Here is a 20,549-nt window from a genome sequence, read left to right on the forward strand (position 1 = left end):
CAGAGTTGTTCCACCAGGCATATGGCTGAGGCTGGGCCTTCACCAGCCTGAAAAAAGGGGTGTATAAAATCTTAACCCTCCCTGTGAAGGCTGTCCACCATCCTATTTTAAATGTGTATTAATACACGGTTGTTTTAATGTAGATGAATTTTTAACTGTATTTTAATATGTTGTTATCTGCCCTGAGCCCGCTCGCAGGGAGGGCGGAATAGAAATTTGAAATAAATAAATAAAATATACACGTTTAAAGACATAGCATTGGCAAGAATCCAAGACAGAGTAGAGATACTGGAGCAAAACAATCAATTCTAGGACTAACATTAGACAACATGGAGCGCTGGTTGTACATAGGAGTACCTATTTAAAGCAGCAGATAATATATAAGGCAAAAATGGTGATGAAGTCTATGATCCCCGACTCGTTAGTGAAGCACCTGAGACCCCCTCCCTACAATACAGCCCCCCCATTTGAGTAAAAAGCCTTTTTGAATAGTTCGGTTTTGCATCGTTTACAAAAAGCCAAGAGAGTGGGGGCTCTTCTGACTTCCTCAGGCAGGCTGTTCCACAGGTCAAAAATAAAGTCAAGAGGGCACTTTTCACAACCGGCGAAACCCAACCACCCAGCACACACACACACATACACACCAGAGATTTCATAAGAGCCCCAGAACTGCTGATTCCCAAAATTAAATTCTGCTCCATTTGGATAGATATCTGTGGGTTTGAACCTTTTTGCATGTGGATAGAACGGGATGAGCACCTGAGGTGGGGAAATACGGGGCAAGGGTTTGAACTCCTCTTTTCAGAGGTGGCAACACAAAAGCCACCTTCTTGCCATGGTGTTCAGCAGAGCAGAAAACCCGGGTGCCCAGCGCCGTTCCAGCTGCATTTTGATCTCCCCTGCCAATCAGCCAGAGAGTCCGCAAAGCAAAGGTCAAGACTGGTCGAACTCCAGGCAGCGGAGAAGAAAAGGAAGGCTGGCTCCATTTCCTTTTGGGGAGGGGTGCAAAGCCTTTGGCCCTCCCCCTTTTTCTAGAACAACTGCATTCCACCGCCAGCCACAAAGGAGTCTCCAATCACAGCAACCTTTTGCTCATAGCTTACGAATCACTTGGCTGTCATGGGGTGCCTTTGGAATGTCCCAAAAGCTCTGGAGACAACCACTGTCTAGTCATGTTGTCAATACCCGTGTCAGGTACGTCAATATTAGTATATCCATAGTGTGGGTGTTGGGGGAAAAGGGGGCAGAGAGCAGTTTGCAAAGGCTGCAGAGGGATTTTTTGTGCAAAACAAGATTCCTTAATTCTTGCTCATTGCTGATCCTACGTCCAGGGCTTGCTTTCTGGGAAAAGAGGTGGTGGAACTCAGTAGTGGAACTCAGGACTGCACAAGGACGTCACTTTGGGACAGCTGGAACAAGGGGGGAGTTTTTTAAAGTTTAAATTGCCCTAGGTGAAAATGGTCACACGGCTGGTGGCCCCGCCCCCTGATCTCCAGACAGAGGGGGGTTTAGATTGCCCTCCGCGCCACTGGCGCGGAGGGCAATCTCAACTCCCCTCTGTCTGGAGATCAGGGGACGGGGCCACCAGCCGTGTGACCATTTTCCAGAGGTGCTGGAACTCCGTTCCACCGCGGTCCAGCTGAAAAAAAGCCCTGCCTACGTCTGGATTAGAGTTACCAATATCCTGGCCAGCTGTCCCAATTGTGCCTTTAAAACAGTGGTTTGAACTGAAGACATTTGCCAGTAATTGCAGTTTTCACTCCATGCTTGAAAATCATCACTTGCTTAAGGGCCACTGCACAAGAGTAGGCCAGTCTGCTTAGTTTATGATCAGTTGGCAAACTTAGTGCCAGCCCAGTTCCCAACCATCTCTGCACTGACTTCTTTTCCCTCTTCCCTCCCTTCTCTCTGTCCCTTGGGCCCCTCCTCTCACCCTGTTTTCAGAAGGTTTGCACTATCTATAACCCTCTTCCAGGCAATAGGAAGACTCGTGCCTGTTTACACACATTCACCGTGACCCTTTTGCTTCCAGGTCAGTTACGCGCAGCAACTTTCTCCCCTTTTCTTAGTAGAAGACTGTTGGTTGTTAGACCTATGCAAATAGGTCTGAAATGGGGGTTGGGATTGGAGCAGCAGCTGCAGTTGTGCCTAAAGCTGGGGGGAAATTATTCTGTTTCTTTGTATGGTATCACGCCAGGCAGAAGGTCAAGTAGTAAGACCTTCCCCCATCACAGAGAGAGCATCATTTTTTGGAATCCTCCGAGAGCTTCTAACAGCAACCATTAAAGACACAGGAGCCCCGTGGCTTAAAGTGCTGACAGCCACACACAAGCAGCTTCCATGGGAAGCCTTCAAAAACGCAGTGACCAGCCAGCGTGCCGGCTGGCTTCGTGCGCAAATGAGGATCCGTTCTTTTTCTTCCCACCTGTATTTCAGAGATGGAAGTGCCAACGGCAAAAAAAAACCAGTTGACAAGGAGCAGGAAAGAAAGAGTTGCGGTCCCATCCTCCCCCCACCCAAGCCCTTGGCGCAACTGTCACACAGCGACACAAAGGAGTGCGAGAGAACAAAGGGGAAGGGGGTGCAGACAGTGGCAGAGGGCACACCGGTGTGGTGCGGAAAGTGGATGCAACGGGCTCCCTTTCAAGAGGGGAGTTTCCAGAGACGGAGGCAGAGAGGATGTGGCAAGATTTAAGGACTTGCAGGGGCTGAGCGACCGAGGCATTTCACGAGCATGATGCCCACAGCCTCCGAGCAGCAACACCTGAGCCTGCTGGGAACCGCATCTGATGGTATTGGCTCCCCCCCCCCCAAATAACTTATACTACAATAAATAGCATTTATAAGCCAAGACTAGACCAAGATCCTTTCTCGCACTCAGCCACTCAGCCACTCAGCCACTCAGCCACTCAGCATTCTTCGTTGTTTCCAAACGGCTTCTACGGATTTCGGGATGAAATAATACGAACTGACAGCGACGTGATCATTAAAACTACTTACCTGTTGAATACTTGAAGAACTTTGATGGACCTTTCTTGCTCCTAATATTGATACACTAAACTGCTTTCCATTGGTGTATTCCTTGTTGTAAATTATTGTAATACTGTGTATAGGGTAATATACCTTTTGGCTTGCTTCCTTTATTGTGTTTGGTGCAGCAAGACTAGACCAAGCCCTTTGGGAAGCCCAAATACCTGACATGGTTCGGGGATCGTGCGACACCACGGCGGGGCAGGGGGAAGCTGCATGGCAGTATGGCTCAGTGGTACGTGCATGCCGAAGTTCCCAGGTTCATTCTCTGGTGTTTCCCCTTAAAAAGATCAGGCAAGTGGTGGACGGAAGATCGGGAAGGTGGATGTGGATGACCTTTCTCTGCCGGTGATCCCGGAGAGCTACTCTTCTCCTCCAGTCACAGAAGACAAAGGCCAGCTTTCGTGAAGGAGGGCCTGACTGGGAAGAAAGACGCTTTGTGTGCTGGGAAATGAGGTGCTGAATCGGACCAGATCTTTGACTGATGATCCAGCAGGACCTTTCTGGTGGTCCTTGGATGAGAGCTGCGGTTCGCTTTGTTGGGATTTAGCAAGTGCTTCGCTTTCCGCCATGAAAGAGTTAAACTGTTTGTGTTACTTAGTTAGTAAATTTATTTGCATGTAACCACTTAGGCCTCAAATACGGATTCCCACCAAGGAAAGGGCAGTCTCTAAGCATAATCAAGTAGAATTAGGATTTTCTATTGGTTAACCTGTTTATTTGGGGGGGCAATTAAGTGAAGCTGTTAAGTGAAGTTTTATTGCTCTTTGTTCAGAGAGACTCAGCCTGAGTCTTGAGCCATCTTAAGTTACTTTTTACTAGCAAGCTGTAGTCAGTCTAGCAATTCCTTATTTTCTTTCAATGTAACCAGGGCCCGCACCACCATTGAGGTGGTGAGGCTGGCGCCATGGGTGCTGGGGAGCCAGAGGGGGCGCCGGAGTGGGTGCCAGGGGTGGAGGCGCACACCACGGAGCTGGCGTGCCTGGCCCGCAGGTGCTGCAGCCGGCCAGCCCCGCACCACCGCCGCTGCTTCCACCACACTCCCCTGACCGGGCACAGCAGCTGCAGGCCAGGCACAACTGGTGTCCGGGGCGGCATGTGGCACGCGGGCAGCCTCCGTGCGCCATCCCAGCCACCCGCCGGTCAATGGGCCCAGCTTTGCTGCATGATGACATCATCACACGGTGACATCATCACGCAGTCCAGGGGTGCGCGCGCGCTATGTGCATGCGCGCATGGGGGCAGCTGTGGGCGCCAGAAACCCTGGTGCCACCCCGAATGTAACCCTATTTTTATCCTTTATGTAGTAATGTATTCTTACAGAGCTATACTAGAGTGTGTGTCTGTTCTCTTTCATTCCAGTGCGCAATCTCTGTCTTAAACTCTGCTAATTTCCTACCTGCTTCCTTTGCTTTGGGTTTCTGTCGATGGGACTCCGTATTCATTTTTACATTTGACGTAACCCACTTTTGATCGGAAGAAAAGCAGGATATAAATATTTTAAAATTAAACGAATACTTTTTTTTTTAGGTATACTTTATTCCAGAAGTTTTCCCTCACAAGCCTGATTGCAATGGGCAAAAACTCCCCCCCCCACACACACAGCATGCACAACTGGGCCTCCACACAAGCATTTTCCAGCAGGTTCTGTTCCAAAGTAGCTGTGCTGCTCGCCACCAATCGTCATGACATCTAAGCTGGGTGCTTGAGCAGATGTGGGTTTGTTTCGTGCCTACAGGACCGGAAACGGTGGTTCATTTGTGGTTTGTACGCAAGAAAAACGCAGATTGCTAAAGCGGCTGATTTGGATGTCGTGTGACAAATGGCTGTTCATTGCAAAACACCTGCTAAGAGAGGATGCCTGAGGCTTCTGTGAATGCAGCCAGTGTAGGGTTGCCAGCCTCCAGGTGGTGGCTGGAGATCTCCCGGAATTGCAACTGATCTCCAGGCCACAGAGATCAGTTCACCTTGAGAAAATGGCTGTTTGGAGGGTGGATTCTATGGAATTATACCACGCTGAGGCTTTTCCAAACCCTGCCTTCTCCAGGTTTCACACACACACCCCAAATCTCCAGGAATTTTCCAACTTGGAGCTGGCAACCCTAAACCAATGACTGGCCCAAGGGGACCCAGTGAGCTTTGGGGCACAGCACAATTGGAACCCAGACCTCCCCCAGTCAAACATGCGTCTCCCAACACTGCCCCAGTTCCCTGCTTCACTTGGCCAGGCGGCTCTTTGCCTTGCGGCACCGATGGGGGATCCATTCCTTGCCTTTTGCTGAAATTCCAGAGAGCCCAGACTGCAGGTTGCTCCATTTCAGGTCATCGACCAGATTAATAAATCCAGCATTCTCTCTCAGCCCAGTCTACCTCACAAGGTTGCTGTGAGTATAAAATGGAGGAGCGGAGAACCAGGCACACTGCCTGAATTCCCTGAAAGCCCACAGGATGAAAAGACACTAGAGCGAGAGCGCTATGGGAAGAGGAAACCGGGTATATACTCCAGCTGTGTGCCATTCTGGCCCCGGAAGTAAGTTTAATGCTCAGAGTCTGGTCAAAACGTCAAGCTACGGTTGCCAACTCCAGGTTGGGAAGTTCCTGAAGCCTGGGAGAAGCGAGGGTTCATGGGCTGGGGAGGGACCAGTGGGGTAGGATGCCGTAGAGTACCCCCTCCAACGAAGACATTTTCTCCCCGAGGAACTGATTAGTGTAGTCTGGAGATCAGTTGAAATTCCAGGAGATTTCCAGGCTCCACCTGAAGGTTGGCAACCCTTCAGGCCCTAGGGTCAGGGCACAAGGATGCATGCAATGTATGGAAGCCAGCGGGATGACCTTCACAAGCTCTCAGCCCAGCCTACCTCGCAGGGTTGTCATGAGAAAAGTAGAAAGGAAGAATGAGAGCCAGTTTGGTGGAGTGGTTTAGAGCGTGGGACTCTAGTCTGGAGAACCGGGTTTGGTTCCCCACTCCTCCGCTTGAAGCCAGCTGGGTGACCTGGGGTCAGTCGCAGCTCTCTCAGAGCTCTCTCAGCCCCTCCCACCTCACGGTGATTGTCATGAGGATAATAATAACACACTTTATAAACCGCTCTGAGTGGGTGTTAAGTCATCCTGAAGGGCAGCATATAAATCAAATGTTGTTGTTGTTGTTGTTGTGTTCTAAGCCCCTTTGAGAAAAGCAAGATATAAATAAATAAATGCAGACGTGCATGCACCTGAATTAATTTCCTGCAGTGGATTCTTGATAAAGCTACCACAATCGTACGTGTTCAGGCAACCCACAGAGAACTCGTTCACCCACAGACCCTATCACATGATTCAAATGCAAACGTGTTTTGTGCTTTTGTTTAGAGGCATGCTCCAAAAATAAACACCAGCCCCCCTCCCTCCCCAAACCAGAGCCAGCCCGTTACTAGATTATCCTGAGTTCAACATGAACGTCACTGTTTGCAGGCAGTGGAATGGCAACTTACACACGAGCTGCTGCCAGCGGGCTCGACCAGGCCTGACGTAAGAGAGCTCCGATTAAGATCTCCTGATTAAGATCTCTTTGTTTCCACTAATTAGCTGCATCTGAACATTCTGCTGTTCCCTTGTGGAGCTAATTGCAGATTGGTATTTATTGTATTATTTATTTGGATATTTATACCCTGCTTTCCTCCACAATGGAGACTCAAAGCGACTTCCAGCATCATTCTTCCCTCTTCCAGTGCAGTTATTAGCTGCTGTAGCATAGTGGTTGAGTGGCTGGGCTGCAAATCAGCACTCTGCTGATTCGACTTCCACTCCTGCCATGAGCTCAGCAGATGGTCTTGGGTAAGCCCCTCCTCTCAGCCCAGCTCCCCAGCTGTGTTGTGGGGATAATGATAACGCTGACTTTGTTCACTGCTCTGAGAGGGGCACTCAGTTATTATTAAGTGCAGTTATTATTACAGAGCTGCTGTAGCATAGCGGTTAAGTGGTTGGGCTGTGAGCCAGCGCTCTGCTAGTTCAATGTCTGCTACTGCCATGAGCTCAGCAGATGGCCTTGGGTAAGCCCCTCCTCTCAGCCCCAGCCCCTCAACTGTATTATGGGGATAATGGTAACACTGACTTTGTTCACTGCTCTGAGTAGGCCACTGATCTGTCTAGTAGAGCGGTACGTAAGTGCACTCTTGCGTGTGCTGCTGTAGCATAGTGGTTGAGTGGTTGGGTTGCAAATCAGCACTCTGCTGGTTCGACTTCCACTCCTGCCATGAGCTCAGCAGATGGCCTTGGGTAAGCCCCTCCTCTCAGCCCAGCTCCCCAGCTGCATTGTAGGGATAATGATAGCACTGACTTTGTTCACCGCTCTGAGTGGGGCACTTGTCTGTCCAGAAGGGCGGTATATGTGCAGTTATTATTATAAAACTGCTGTAGCATAGTGGTTGGGTTGTAAGTCAGCACTCTGCTGGTTCGACTCCCACTACTGCCATGAGCTCAGCAGGTGGCCACCTCCCAAGGAAGCCTGTTGCACTGAGGGACCGCTCTAACTGAACAAGCTGCCTTATACCAAGCCAGAGTATCGGCCCATCTAGTTCAGTACAGGCCAGGCAAGCTGGATGTGGCTCTCCAGGCCGCTGGACTCCAGAGGTCTGCTAGCTGGATTGCCTCTGGGACCTTCTGATCCGAAGCACACGTTCTACCCCTGAGCCACGGCCTCTCCCAGCTGGCTTCCTTCAGTGTTGGCACACGTGCACTGAATTGTGCGTGCGCTCAAGTTGCATTCCCCCCACCCCGTCCCACCCAGAGACCACCACAGGGGAGACTGAACTCAGAAAAGGAGTAACAACATGGTAAAAACACATCTCCCAATATTCCCCAGGAAGGGGAAAGTGGGCCAGAGAAGAGAAAAGAGGGGGTGAGAAAACTGGGACACCCCACGATGGAGGGAGACCCTATCGGTACCCAAGTGTGGCTACATTCTTCCAAACTAACAGAGGGTGTTGCTTTGTTAGGCTGTCCGAGCCTAGCATTCCCTCTCAGGCCTGAAGCACATGGAGAGCTATCTGATTGGCACAGAGGTAGACCTCCGTGGGGGGAAGACCCCAGCCTTTTGAGCGTATTAAATGGAGAGCAGCGTGGACAGGGAAGAAAGCCAAGAGGGGTGAGAGAAGCGTCTCCTCCCGCCGGTTTCCAAGGAGGGCCCAAGACGTGTGTTGCGTTGCTGAATTGCATGCCACCCGCAGGCAGCCCTGGGCCATGGCGTGCCGATTCTGCTTTTGCTCAACACTGACCCATTTTCTTCCCAGAGAGGAACTCTTGCGGGGAGGGGCTGGGGGGGGGGAGGATGGAACAGTTCCAAAGAATACTTTTCACTAATTGGTGAGAGAAATAATCTACGGTTAGATCAGGCGGCTATGAAATCTAAGATTCCCCAAGCCTGATCGGAAAGCGGGCGGGACAGGCCGCTGCCCTGGTAAGCAGGCAGAAAAACCCAGCCAAGGGTGAGGCTACATGACCGGTGGTGACGCAACTGGCTGAACTTCCAGATGGCCGGAAGGGGAACGAAGGACTTTTGCAGAGTTTGTGACTGGCGTGGCCGGACATCGGCGCAGGCCCGGAGGTGCCACCGTTTCCAACATTGCAGGGCACAAGGCTCGGCCAGAGCAGCATATGCTGTCCACACGGAGGCAGCACCCGCTCACCGGAGGTCTTCTGCACCGGAGGTCACCTACAGCACTCAGCTCAAACCAGTTCAACACATCCTCAACGACTTGCAACTTATGCGGGACAATGATACGCTCCTCTCACAAGCATCGGGAGGCAAACGTTTTCTGGCCCGGAGACAGCCCTCCTAACCTGAAACAATTTCTTGCTCATTATAAGGTATTTGCCAACACTCCCACGGACGCTGGGACCAGAGTCTGCAAGAAACCGAGATGCCAACTCTGTCCCCGTATTTACTCCGACAGCATGTTCTTTGGGCCTAACAACACCAGTTATACCATCTCTGGATCGTTCGCTTGTTCTTCTTCCGGTGTTACATATGCTATCAAGTGTCAGCAAGGCCCTTTGACTCTCTACTTGGACAAGGAGGGTAACGAAGATGATGAGGGGTCTGGAGACCAAGTCCTATGAGGAAAGGTTGAAGGAGCTCGGTACGTTTAGCCTGGGAGAAGACAACTGAGAAGCGATATGATAACCATCTTCAAGTACTTGAAGAGCTGCCGTATAAAAGATGGTGTGGTTTTCCATTGCCCCAGAAAGTCAGACCAGAACTGACAGGTTGAAATTAAATCAAAAGAGTTTTCGGCTAAACATTAGGAAGAACTTCCTGACAGTGAGAGCGGTCCCTCAGTGGAACAGGCTTCCTTGGGAGGTGGTGGGCTCTCCTTCTTTGGATATTTTTAAGGAGAGGCTAGATGGCCATCTGACAGCAGTGCTGATTCTGTAAACCTGAGCAGATCATGAGAGGGAGGGCAGGAAGGGCTACAACAGTGCTTAGTTCTCGTGGCCCCTTCTTACATGCCCAGGGTAAGGCCAATCGCCACCTTGGGGTCAGGTAGCAAATTTCCCCAGGCCAGTTTGGCTAGGGATCCTTACAGTGTTTTGCAATCTTCTGGTCACTGAGTGTGTGTGGGGTGGTGGTATTTGTGAATTTCTTGAATTGTGCAGGGGGTTGGACTAGATGACCCTGGAGGTCACTTCAAACCCTGGATAGCCCAGGCAAGCCCGATCTCATCAGATCTTGGAAGCTAAGCAGGGTCAGCCCTGGTTGGTACTTGGATGAGAGATCACCAAGGGAGTCCAGGGTTGCTACATAGAGCCAGGCAATGGCAAGCCACTTCTGAACATCTCTTGTCCTGAAAACCCCAGCAGGGGTCGCCATAAGTCAGCTATGTCTTGACAGCACTTTCCACCAGCTACTAGGGGAGGTTTAAATGAGTTTTGCTTTCGGACGTCTGCATAGGGGGGAGCACATAGGACCAGGGCCGGTGCCAGAGTTTCTGGTGCCTGAGGCCGGGGGCAGCTTCAGGGCTGTTGCAGCCACCACGCATGCACTCGCACCCGGACTGCATGATGACATCACTGTGTGTGACATCACGCAGCATGCCGCTGCGAGCCAGCCCTATTGGCACGGCAGGCAGCTGGGAAGGCGCATAGGTGGCCTCCCAGCCCTCCTGCTCAGTTGCCCCACGCCGTCCCGGCCGCCTGCTGCGCCTGGCCCGCAACTGCGTGCAGGTGGTGGCAGCAGCAGCATGGGGCAACTGAGCGGAAGGGCTGGGAGGCTGCCTGCTCAGACTGCCCCATGCTGCTGCCGCCAGCACGTGCTCCTGACCAGGCACAGCTGAGGGCCAGGCGTGGCAGGCGGCCGGGGCAGTGTGCGGGCAGCTTCCCAGCCCTTCCGCTCAGCCGCCAGTGCTGCCGCCACAAGACCCACAGCACGTGCCCCCGCCTCCAGTGCCCCCTCTGGCGCCTCAGCGCTCAAAGTGGCTGCTGGACCCGCCTCCATGGACGCACCGGCCCTGCATAGGACTATCAAGAAGCAGCTTGCAGAGGAAGTTTTCCTTTGCTGGGATGACTCTGTTTTTAAAGCCAGTGTCCAGGCAGGTGCCTTCCCGCTGCCTGCTCCCTCTTCTGCTTTGGTTCCCCGCAGCCGCACAGCAGCTGCACAAAGGAGAACACAAACTGGGTTGGAACATGTCTGAGGGGGAGGTAAGGCTGCTGCCTTCCCACAAGCCATTTTACCACATGGAAACAGCACCCGTGTGTGTGTGTGTAGATCAAGATGGGAAGCCGTATTAGTCTGTCTGTAGCAGTGGAAAAGAGCAAGAGTCCAGTAGCACCTACAAGACTAACACAATTTGTGGCAGGGTATGAGCATTTGTGAGTCACAGCTCACTTCTTCAGATACAGCTAGAATGGGATTCTCTCCGTCCTTATTATCTTGGAGAGCAGAGTGATATCAGACGCCAAATGACAATAGCAGATGTGATTGGATAGGGTGGGTATGCAGTGGGGTGGCGGGTGTGGAGAAATCAGCATTGGTCATGAGACAGGAAGCCCAGGTCTCGATTCAGTCCAGGGGGATGCATTGTCTTGAGCATCATTATCAGTTGCAATTCAGCAGTCTCTCTCTCTAACCTCCCTTTGAAATTCCCCTGCAGGAGAACTGCTACTTTTAGGTCAGCAACTGAATGTCCTGGAAGGTTAAAATGCAGCCCCACTGGTTTTTGAATGTTTTGGTTGCTGATGTCAGACTTATGTCCATTAATTCTTTGTCGAAGGGGCTGGCCAGTTTGTCCAATGTAGAGAGTGGAGGGGCGTTGCTGGCACGTGGTGGCGTAAATCCCATCGGAGGATGAGCAGGAGTCTGAACCCGAGATGGTACGGCTGATGTGGTTGGGTCCGCTGATGGTGTTGCTCGGATCGATATGAGAGCAAAGTTGGCATCTTGGTTTGCCGCAGGCCTCGGTACCAGAGTCCGTGTTGACGTTAAGTAGTTGTGTGTGTGGCCGGGGGTGGGGGGGGCGGTATTTCCTAGTTTTGACTGGTCCATGTGCAAAGAATACTCCATGTGGAACAGCAAAATTTGGAAAATAACCCTCCTCCTCTCTCTCCCCCCCCCATGCTATTTGAGCACAGGATAACAGCTAGGAGTGTGGCCGGAGCCCTTCCTCCACCATACCACACTGTCACAAGCCCAGCTGGGCTTTCCTTAAAGCCATTCCCCACTGCAGTGTGGGAACCTGTCCCGGACCCCACTTGTTAAAAACCTGAATGTGGAGTTTGGCCCTTAAGGAAGCAATGGAGGAGCTCTCCAGCAGTGTTTTTTTGGGGGGTGAGGATCACATTTCTGGATGATTTTTCAGAGACCAATCTTCGCAGAGTGCACAGCTACTTTGGAAGGAAGGCAACACCCATGCCTGGGTGTCCTAGCCCTGGTTCTTTTAGCAGCTGTACCTGCTCCCTGTTTGGCACCCGTGGTCCTCCAACCTCCCCCCACCCCACACACACACCATAACCTCCCCTGCTCAGTTATTAAAGCCCAATAGCTATAATTCCTCTTGATCAATTCACACCCGAGGCCCGCTCTGTTCATTTTCTGAGCACGGGCCTCCCAGGAGCGCCAGGGGGAAAGAGGGAGGGGAAATATGCTTATTAAAATGCAAATCAGTTTGAAATTAAACTTTCAAAAGAAATTCTTCTCCTCCCCCCCCCTACCCCTTCCTTCAGCCAACAGGAAACGCTGCGGCAGAAAGCTTTGCTTGAACAACTAGCCATGGGTTTGGCGGGAGGCAAGCGGCAAGAATTGAGGGGTGGTATACAGTCGCCAACTGCCAGGTGGGACCTGGAGGTCAAGTGGAATTACAGCTGGTTTCCAGAAGCCAAAGATCAGTTCCCCTAGAGAAAATAGCAACCTTGGAGGGTGGCCTTTATGTCATTATACCCCACTGTGGTCCCTTCTCTCCCTAAATCCCACCTGCCTCAGGCTCTCTCCCCAAATCTCCAGGAATTTCCCAGCCCAGTGCTGGCAACCCTCTCTTTTGCTCTGACAAGGCCAGTATTAATTCTCTAGAAAGGCAGCGTGAAATGTAGCATTAAAAGGAGGGAACGTGCACTGTACACTTATTCAGACACAGCCTCTACTCCAAAGGTGGAACTTCCCAGCCGAACCAATATTTCCGAAACTTCAGAGACGTTTTGGCTGGATTCCAACTGGAAGAGGGCTCTCTTGGAGAGACACTTGGAATCTTTGCTGGCAGAATCGAGAAATACTTTCCACTATGCAAATACTTTCTTTAAAAAAAAAGTTTTTGATAAAAAAAATCGAGAAACACTAAATTTACTTTCACAACCCAAAGCAGATGGGATCACAAGCGCAAAAACCTCTTGGCTGTGGGGCTGTTGGAGGAAGGTGGCAAGAAACGGGGCGGGGGGTGTCCCTCCGTCATGGCTGGATCTACCCCCAGCTGAGTTCCCTCCCCAAGGCATGTGTTGTTGTGAACTTTAATTGATATTCTATATTAGATTTTGATTCCCCTTGAGCTGCTTTGGGAGCCAGCTTTTGATAATCTAATAAATAAAAGCCAAGCAATCTGTGATGTGGTTCTTTGTCACACCTCCATCTCGTTGCTGCCAATCTCTCTCCTCTGATTTCTTTCTTTCAGTCTCTCTCCAAAGGAATACAGGGGAATTTTCAGCCAATATGCAAGCCAGAGGGCCGGCTGATGGATGAGTCAGACCAGCCGTGGAATAAGAGGAGGGGGACTGGGGGGCCTTCCCTTTAACCCAGGGCTATACTCCACCTGTGCAGGTGGGCCCAGATGCAATAGATGCAATCTTCTGGGCCCAGGCCTTCCTTCCCAAACTGTTGCCGTTCCCCAAACCATCCCAAGAAATTCTACCTCCCCACACACACTTGAAATAGACTTGTCTCCAAGCCTGAACCCAATAATAACAACAACAGTGTGCTTATATACCACTTAAAGGGGGCAAACACAATCAGTGTTATTATTATCCCCACAATACAGCTGGGGAGCTGGGCTGAGCGGAATGGCTGATTCAAGGCCATCTGCTGAGCTCATGGCAGGAGTGGGAGTCGAATCAGCAGAGTGCTGATTTACAGCCCAACCGCTTAACCACAATGCGACAGCAGCTAATAACTGCGCTTATATACCTCTCTTTGGGAAAGATGAGTGCTGCTCTCTGAGAGGTGAACCAAGTCAGTGTCATTATTATCCCCATAATCAGGACTTTTTTTCAGCCGGAACGCGGTGGAACGGAGTTCCGGCACCTCTTGAAAATGGTCACATGGTCGGTGGCCCCGCCCCCTGATCTCCAGACAGAGGGGAGTTTAGATTGCCCTTCACGCCGCTGGAGCGGCGCAGAGGGCAATCTAAACTCCCCTCTGTCTGGAGATCGGGGGCAGAGCCACCAGCCATGTGACCATTTTCGCCAAGGGTGATTTAAACTTTAAAAAACTCCTCCCCTTGTTCCAGCTGACCCAAAGTGACATCATTGCACGGTCTCAAGGACATCCGCAGACTATATACGTGTGTGTGTGGTACCAGGGGCACTGCCTCCCGCCAGGAGTTGCCCCCTGTGCTGGCAATCCACTGAGTTCCACCACCGCTTTTCCCAGAAAAAAAGCCCTGCCCACAACACAGCTGGGGAGCTGGGCTGAGAGGAGGTGCTGACCCACGGCTACCTGCTGAGCTCATGGCAGGGGTGGAAGCCGAACCAGCAGGGTGCTGTTTTGCAACCCAGTCACTTAACCACTATACTACAGCAGCTCTTTATAATAATAATTGTTCTTATATACTACTCTTCAGTGCCCCACTCAGAACAGTGAAAAAAGTCATTGTTATTACCCCCACAACACAGCTGAGGAGCTGGGATTGAGAGGAGTGGCTCACCTAAGGCCACCTGCTAAGCTCATGGCAGGAGTGGGAGTCGAACCAGCAGAATGCTAATTCACTGCCTGACCACTTAACCACTATGCTACAGTAACTCACATAACAGTACTGCTCTTCTAGACAGGTCAGAACACATTCGGATCAAAGTCAGTGTTATTAGTTTCCCCACAATACGGCTGTGGAGCTGGGCTGAGAGGAATGACTTCCCTAAGGCCACCTGCAGAGCTCAAGGCAGTAGTGGGAGTCAAACCGGCAGAGTGCTGATTCGCAGCCCAACCACTTAACTACTATGTTATCGCAGCTCATCACCACAACTGAACTGCACAACACAACTCTGTGCACAAAACAGGCTCCCTCCTGCCCCAAGTTTGTTTTGCTGCTGATAGAATTACATCTGTGGAAAGCTCGGAGGGACTGTCCTTAACTCCCCCTTGGGGACCAGATTCTGCATGCCCTGAATTCTCACACTTGTTAACTTCCTTTCTGGCCACAGTTTTCCCAGGGCCACAAATAAGGCTGTAACATTTTACCCCCTAATGGTGTGTTTTTTTCATACTCCATGAGCCCCCAGAGAAAGATCCCCCCTTGGCCCTTTTGACAACATAGATGCAATCTTAGTTTCCATATCCAACAAAATAGTAAAGAGCCCAGTAGTACCTTTAAGACTAACCAACTTTATTGTAGCATAAGCTTTCGAGAGCAGCAGGTCTCTTCATCAGAAAAGGTGCTACTGGACTCTTTTTACAATTTTGCAACTACAGACTAACACGGCTAACTCCTCTGGATCCACACCCAACCACGTTCTGCATTGTTTTCAATGGCAGCCCCATCTAGACCATAAACAATAAACTAACCTGAATGCAATCAGGTCACGCTTTTGAAGAACGGCTGTAGCTAGGGGAATCAAAAAGAGTCCAGTAGCACCTTTAAGACTAACCAATTTTATTGTAGCATAAGCTTTCGAGAATCACAGTTCTCTTCGTCAGATACATGGAGGGCCAAAAGAAACTGGTCAGATATAGAGGAGGAGAGGGGAGGGGAGGAGGAGAGGAGGGATGTAAACAACTCCTTTGATATGGAGATGCAGGCAGCTCCTTTTGATGTGGGGATCAGTTTGCTTGTGTAAAGGTTCAAAGGAGTTAGCCGTGTTAGTCTGTAGTAGCAAAATCAAAAATAGTCCAGCGGCACCACCAAGACCAACCAATTCCACTGCAGCACAAGCCTTCGATAACCACAGCCCTCCCCGCCAGATGCATCTGACAAAGAGAACTGTGGTCCTCGAAAGCCCACGCCAGGCGTCACTGGGCTCTCCCCGACCCCGCCTATGTAAAGGAAATCAGTTACCTGTGATAATGAGATAACCATTCATAGTCCCTATTCAGTCCCAGCTTGACAGAGTCAAATTTGCATATGAATTCCAATTCAGCAGCTTCCCGTTGGATTTTGTTTTTGAAAGGTTTCTGTTGGACTACAGCGACCTTTAAGTCTTTGATGGAATGTCCTGGTAGATTGAAGTGTTCTCCCACTGGTTTCTGGACGTTGCCATTTCTAATGTCAGATTTGTGTCCATTTATTCTTTTGCGCAGAGGTTGGCTGATTTGGCCAATGTACAGAGCAGAAGGACATTGTTGGCACATGAGGGCATATATCAGATTGGAGGATGAGCAGCTGTAAGAGCCAGAGACAGTGTAGTTGATGCCATTGGGTCCTGTAATTGTATTCCCTGGGTAGATATAAGGGCAGAGCTGGCATCTGGGTCTGTTGCAGGGCCTGGTACCTGTGCTGGTGACTCTGCTGGCCGATTCATGATTGTGAGTGAGAAGTCGTGTAAGGTTGGGGGGGCCGTCTGTAGGCAAGAAAAGGTCTTCCACCCAAGGCTTCTGAGAGAGAGGTATCATTTTCCAGGATGGGTTGTGGCTCACGGATGATACGTTGGATGGGTTTGAGCTGAGAGCTATAGGTGACAACCAGTGATGTTCTGTTGTTAGTTCCTAGTTAGTAGCTAGGGGATCATCCAAAGGTGTAATGTGCCACAGAGGAGTCTTTGAGCAGCTTTTTCAGGGACCAAGAGCGCTTTTTGGGGGGCCCTAATTTATCCCATTAATTCACACTCATAATTAAGAGCCTCCCCCCATCACAAGAGAAGCGCTATGCAAAGTCTGTTCTTTGACTGTTCCCAGCTACTCTGGAGCTGAGACGCTGGCAGAGTCATTCTCAGGAATTAGATCCAGAGGAGTTAGCTGTGTTGGTCTGTAGTTGCAAAATAGGAAAGAGTCCAGTAGCACCTTTAAGACTAAGTGACTTTATTGTAGCATAAGCTGTTGAGAGCCACAACTTACGCTACAATAAAGTTGGGTTAGTCTTAAAGGTGCTACTGGACTCTACTATTCTCAGGTCTGTGTGTGTTAAGTGCCATCAAGTCACTTCCTGTCATTAGCCGTCTCCAGTCTACCCTGCATGCTTAAAAGGAACACAGCTATTGTTCAGATGGGAGTCGCGATGTCAAGAGAGAAGGGATGTTAATCATTCCCCCTCTTCCCCAGTGCAGTCTGCTGATTAAAACTGCACTCCGCTAACAAGGGCTTGTATTGTGTGTGCCATCAAGTTGCAACTGATTTATGGCGACCCCAGCAAGGATTTTTCGAGGCAAGAATGAACTAAAGGGGTTTGCCTTTGCCTTCTTCTCCGTTCCAATCCCCGTCTTCCCTGCTTAGCTTCTGAGGTCTGGCAAGATCGGGCTATACCACACCATACCGCCACGGATCTCTAGTATTAGAAGGGAGAAAAAGACACGCGTTCTTTGCCTGTCTTTTTCCCTTTTCCAGATCTGGTGGGCATGAAATATGTTTCAATGGGCAAAACCACACTGGGTAGAAGTAACAAAGCCCCTCTCCTGCACTGCAGCCTCAGAGCCCAACACAACTGCTATGTGCTTTAAAAAAAAATAAAAGCTAGGAAAATCCCATCACAATTCCCCAGTCTCATCTAGTTAGACCAGCCACCTACCCTCTCTGCTTTGCTCCATCTCCTTGGAGCGGAGGGTGCCTCAGCAGAGCTTAGGGGCCGTCCCCTTAGGATCTGTAGGGACAGGGCCGACGCCACCATTGAGGCGGTGAGGCAGGCGCCGCAGGCGCTGAGGTGCCGAAGGGGGTGCCAGAAGGGGTGCCGGGGTTGGAGGCACGCACCATGGAGCTGGCGTGCCTGGCCCACAGCCGCTGTAGCCAGCCAGCCCCGCGCCACTGCCACCACCGCCACCAACACACGCCCACGGCCGGGCACAGCAGCCGTGGGCCAGGCAAGGCAGGTGTCCAGGGCAGCGTGCGGAACCTCCCCAGCCACCCACCGTGCCTGACTGGGATCGCGGGCAGCCTCCGTGTGCCTTCCCAGCCACCTGCCGGTCAATGGGGCCGGCTTGCTGCGTGATGACATCATCACACAGTGACGTCATCACACAGTCTGGGGGGCGTGCATGCACATGTAGAAACCCTGGCGCCGCCCCTGTGTAGGGAGCACCCATTCGGAAGCAGGAGGATGCTTAGTTTGGGACTGCCCCACACTTTGTGATTGACCTCTGCACCCGCGGCAGCCATTTTGTGATTGGCTGCCCTGCCCCAGTGCCACCATTTGGGGATGGCACACACTACCCTTTCTCAAAGTTCCAAAGGGGCAAAGTATGTGTCTTGCCGATCTCTGAATCTGCCACAAACTTGGTGCAAGTAGCAACTGCCCCACCCTTCCCCTGGCCAGCTCAGCTTGTGCAGGCAGTGGCCAAAGATGGGTGCTAGTTAGCGTTGCCAAGACCGGGTTGAGACATTCCTGAAGACTGGGGAAAGTAGGGCGGTCAGCAGGCATGTGATACCATCAGGGCCAGTGCAAGGATTTTTTGCACCCTAGGCAAGGCTAACTACTTGTGTCCCCCACCACTGTTAATCAATTTTCAAAAACAGATGAATTGTAGGAAAAATATAAAGCACAAAACTTGAAATTGCTAATTTTTTTTCAAAAATGTGAGAATAAGTAATACAACAATCTTTGATTTTCTTTCTCAAATTCAAATCAGTTTTAGCACACAAATCACAAGGCAAACCATGTTGCCGCCAACTCACTTCTTATCCCAGCGCAGGCACAGTACACGGGGATAAGAAGCGAGTCGGGGGCAAAACGGTTTGCCGCCCCGCCCGCCACTTCCTCAGGGCCTCCAGAGGCTCAGAAAGGCCCAGCCTGGCTGTAGGAAGGCCCGACACCATGACACCAGGCCTTCCCGCTGCTTCAGGGCTTCTCGAGGCCCAGGAAGGGCCAGCATGGCAGCAGGAAGACATGACACTGCGGCCCCGGGTCTTCCCACCGCCTCGGGGCCCGGTGCGGCCCAGCCCAGTGGTCCACTGTGGAATGGGGCTGCCCAGCCCATTACAGCGCAGGACTGCCTGGCCCAGCGGCCCGCTGCAGTGCAGAGCAGCCCGGCCTGGGGGCCCACTGTGATGCGGGGCAGCCCAGCCCGCAGTGGCGAGGGGCTGCCAGCTTCACTGCGACGAGGGGCTGCCCGGCCCAGCAGCCCACTCCGGCCTAGGGCTGCCTGACAAGTTGGGGCACAGGGGTGGCCAGCTCAGCCACCCCTACTAAAGCCCATTGTATCATGTCACAATGGGCTCTGGTGCTAGTTTTGAATAATCCTGTGAATTGTGATGTTAAAATTTAAGCCTCTTGAATGTTTCCATTTCAAGAACATCAAAATCTCATTTTGCATGCCTTTTCCTTTGCAAATTTTATCACCAATTTCTTCAGGTCAAGCGCTGATACTTGGACATGTTCCATTGATACGGTTGCCAAACCAACTAGTATCTTTTGCAACATTGGCCGTTTCCACACGGCTTACCTTTTTCTGCAAAATAGCAAAATCTCACGTGAAATCTCGCGAGAAGATGCTGTTATCGCACGAGGAGACGCGATAACAGTGTCTTCTCGCGAGATTTTGGACAAGATTTCGCTATTTTGCAGAATAAGGTAAGCCGTGTGGAAACGGCCATTGTTGAACATACATACATTTTTATAAGTTTGAACTCTGAGAAACTTGCATTCACCACGTACAACTGACACTCGAAGTGTGAGAAGGATCCTTAGAGCAACAGAAGCACTACCCAGGAGTTTTTGCTGCAGTATGAAGAAAAGTACTCCTTGTGGTGATATAGACTTCGGAAGACTTCGAACTATTGCTATACGTTCACAGCACAGATCTCCAGCATCAATATCTTTGTTTCCATCAGTGATTTTTCCAAATTCTTGCAGGCCTTAAGTATGTCTTCAGTAAATTTTTTGTTGATACTGTATATATCTTACAGGAAGCCAAATAGGGAATTATATATGTTGTAGCTGTTGGAATCTCTCTTCAACAGATTGTCTGACCATGTCTAAGACAGCATAATAGAAACCTACTTTGAATTTCTGCTTCGGATCTTGTTTTGCCTCTTCTTGGGCCTCCTTCTCAGACGGCTCTTTCCTTCTCCTTTTTCCGGCTTCTTCTGTCTTGAAGTTTCGTAGTATTCCAAGCTCCTTTGCAATCTCAGTAGGATCTATCAAAACCTGTTGAAAACCGTCACCACACCAAATTGTCTTTTGAGACGGCTATTCCCTCTACCCTGTTGGGGGACGCTCAATAGGTTTTCTCCCCCACTCCTGCCCTGTTTGCCGACTTATAACCCCAGGAAGCAGGCCACAGTGGCTGGTGCCAATGGGACTTTTGCAAGTGATAGGGGGTGCAGAGAAAACTTTGATAAGACGTTACAATTAATTATATTCTATAGCACTGTTGTAATATTTATTTTAAAATAAAAATATAAATTGTCAGTTGCTTTTTAAAAAGAAACTAATCTGTATAAAACTGTGCCCCTCAGGTCAATTCTGTGCCTTTCTGAGGTCTGCGCCTAGTTGGCCTAATGGAAGCACCGGCCCTAGATACCACAGAGCCCGCCCTCCGGAGCAGCCATTTTCTCCAGGAGAATTGACCTCCATCATCCGGAGATCAACTTCAATGCTGGGACAGCAAAATAGTAAAGAGTCCAGTAGCACCTTTAAGACTAAGCAGCTTTATGGTAGCATAAGCTTTTGAGAGCCACAGCTCTCTTCGTCAGATGCATCGTCAGCTTT

The sequence above is a fragment of the Eublepharis macularius genome, chromosome 1, assembly GCF_028583425.1.
Source record: "Eublepharis macularius isolate TG4126 chromosome 1, MPM_Emac_v1.0, whole genome shotgun sequence".
NCBI lineage: Eukaryota > Metazoa > Chordata > Lepidosauria > Squamata > Eublepharidae > Eublepharis > Eublepharis macularius.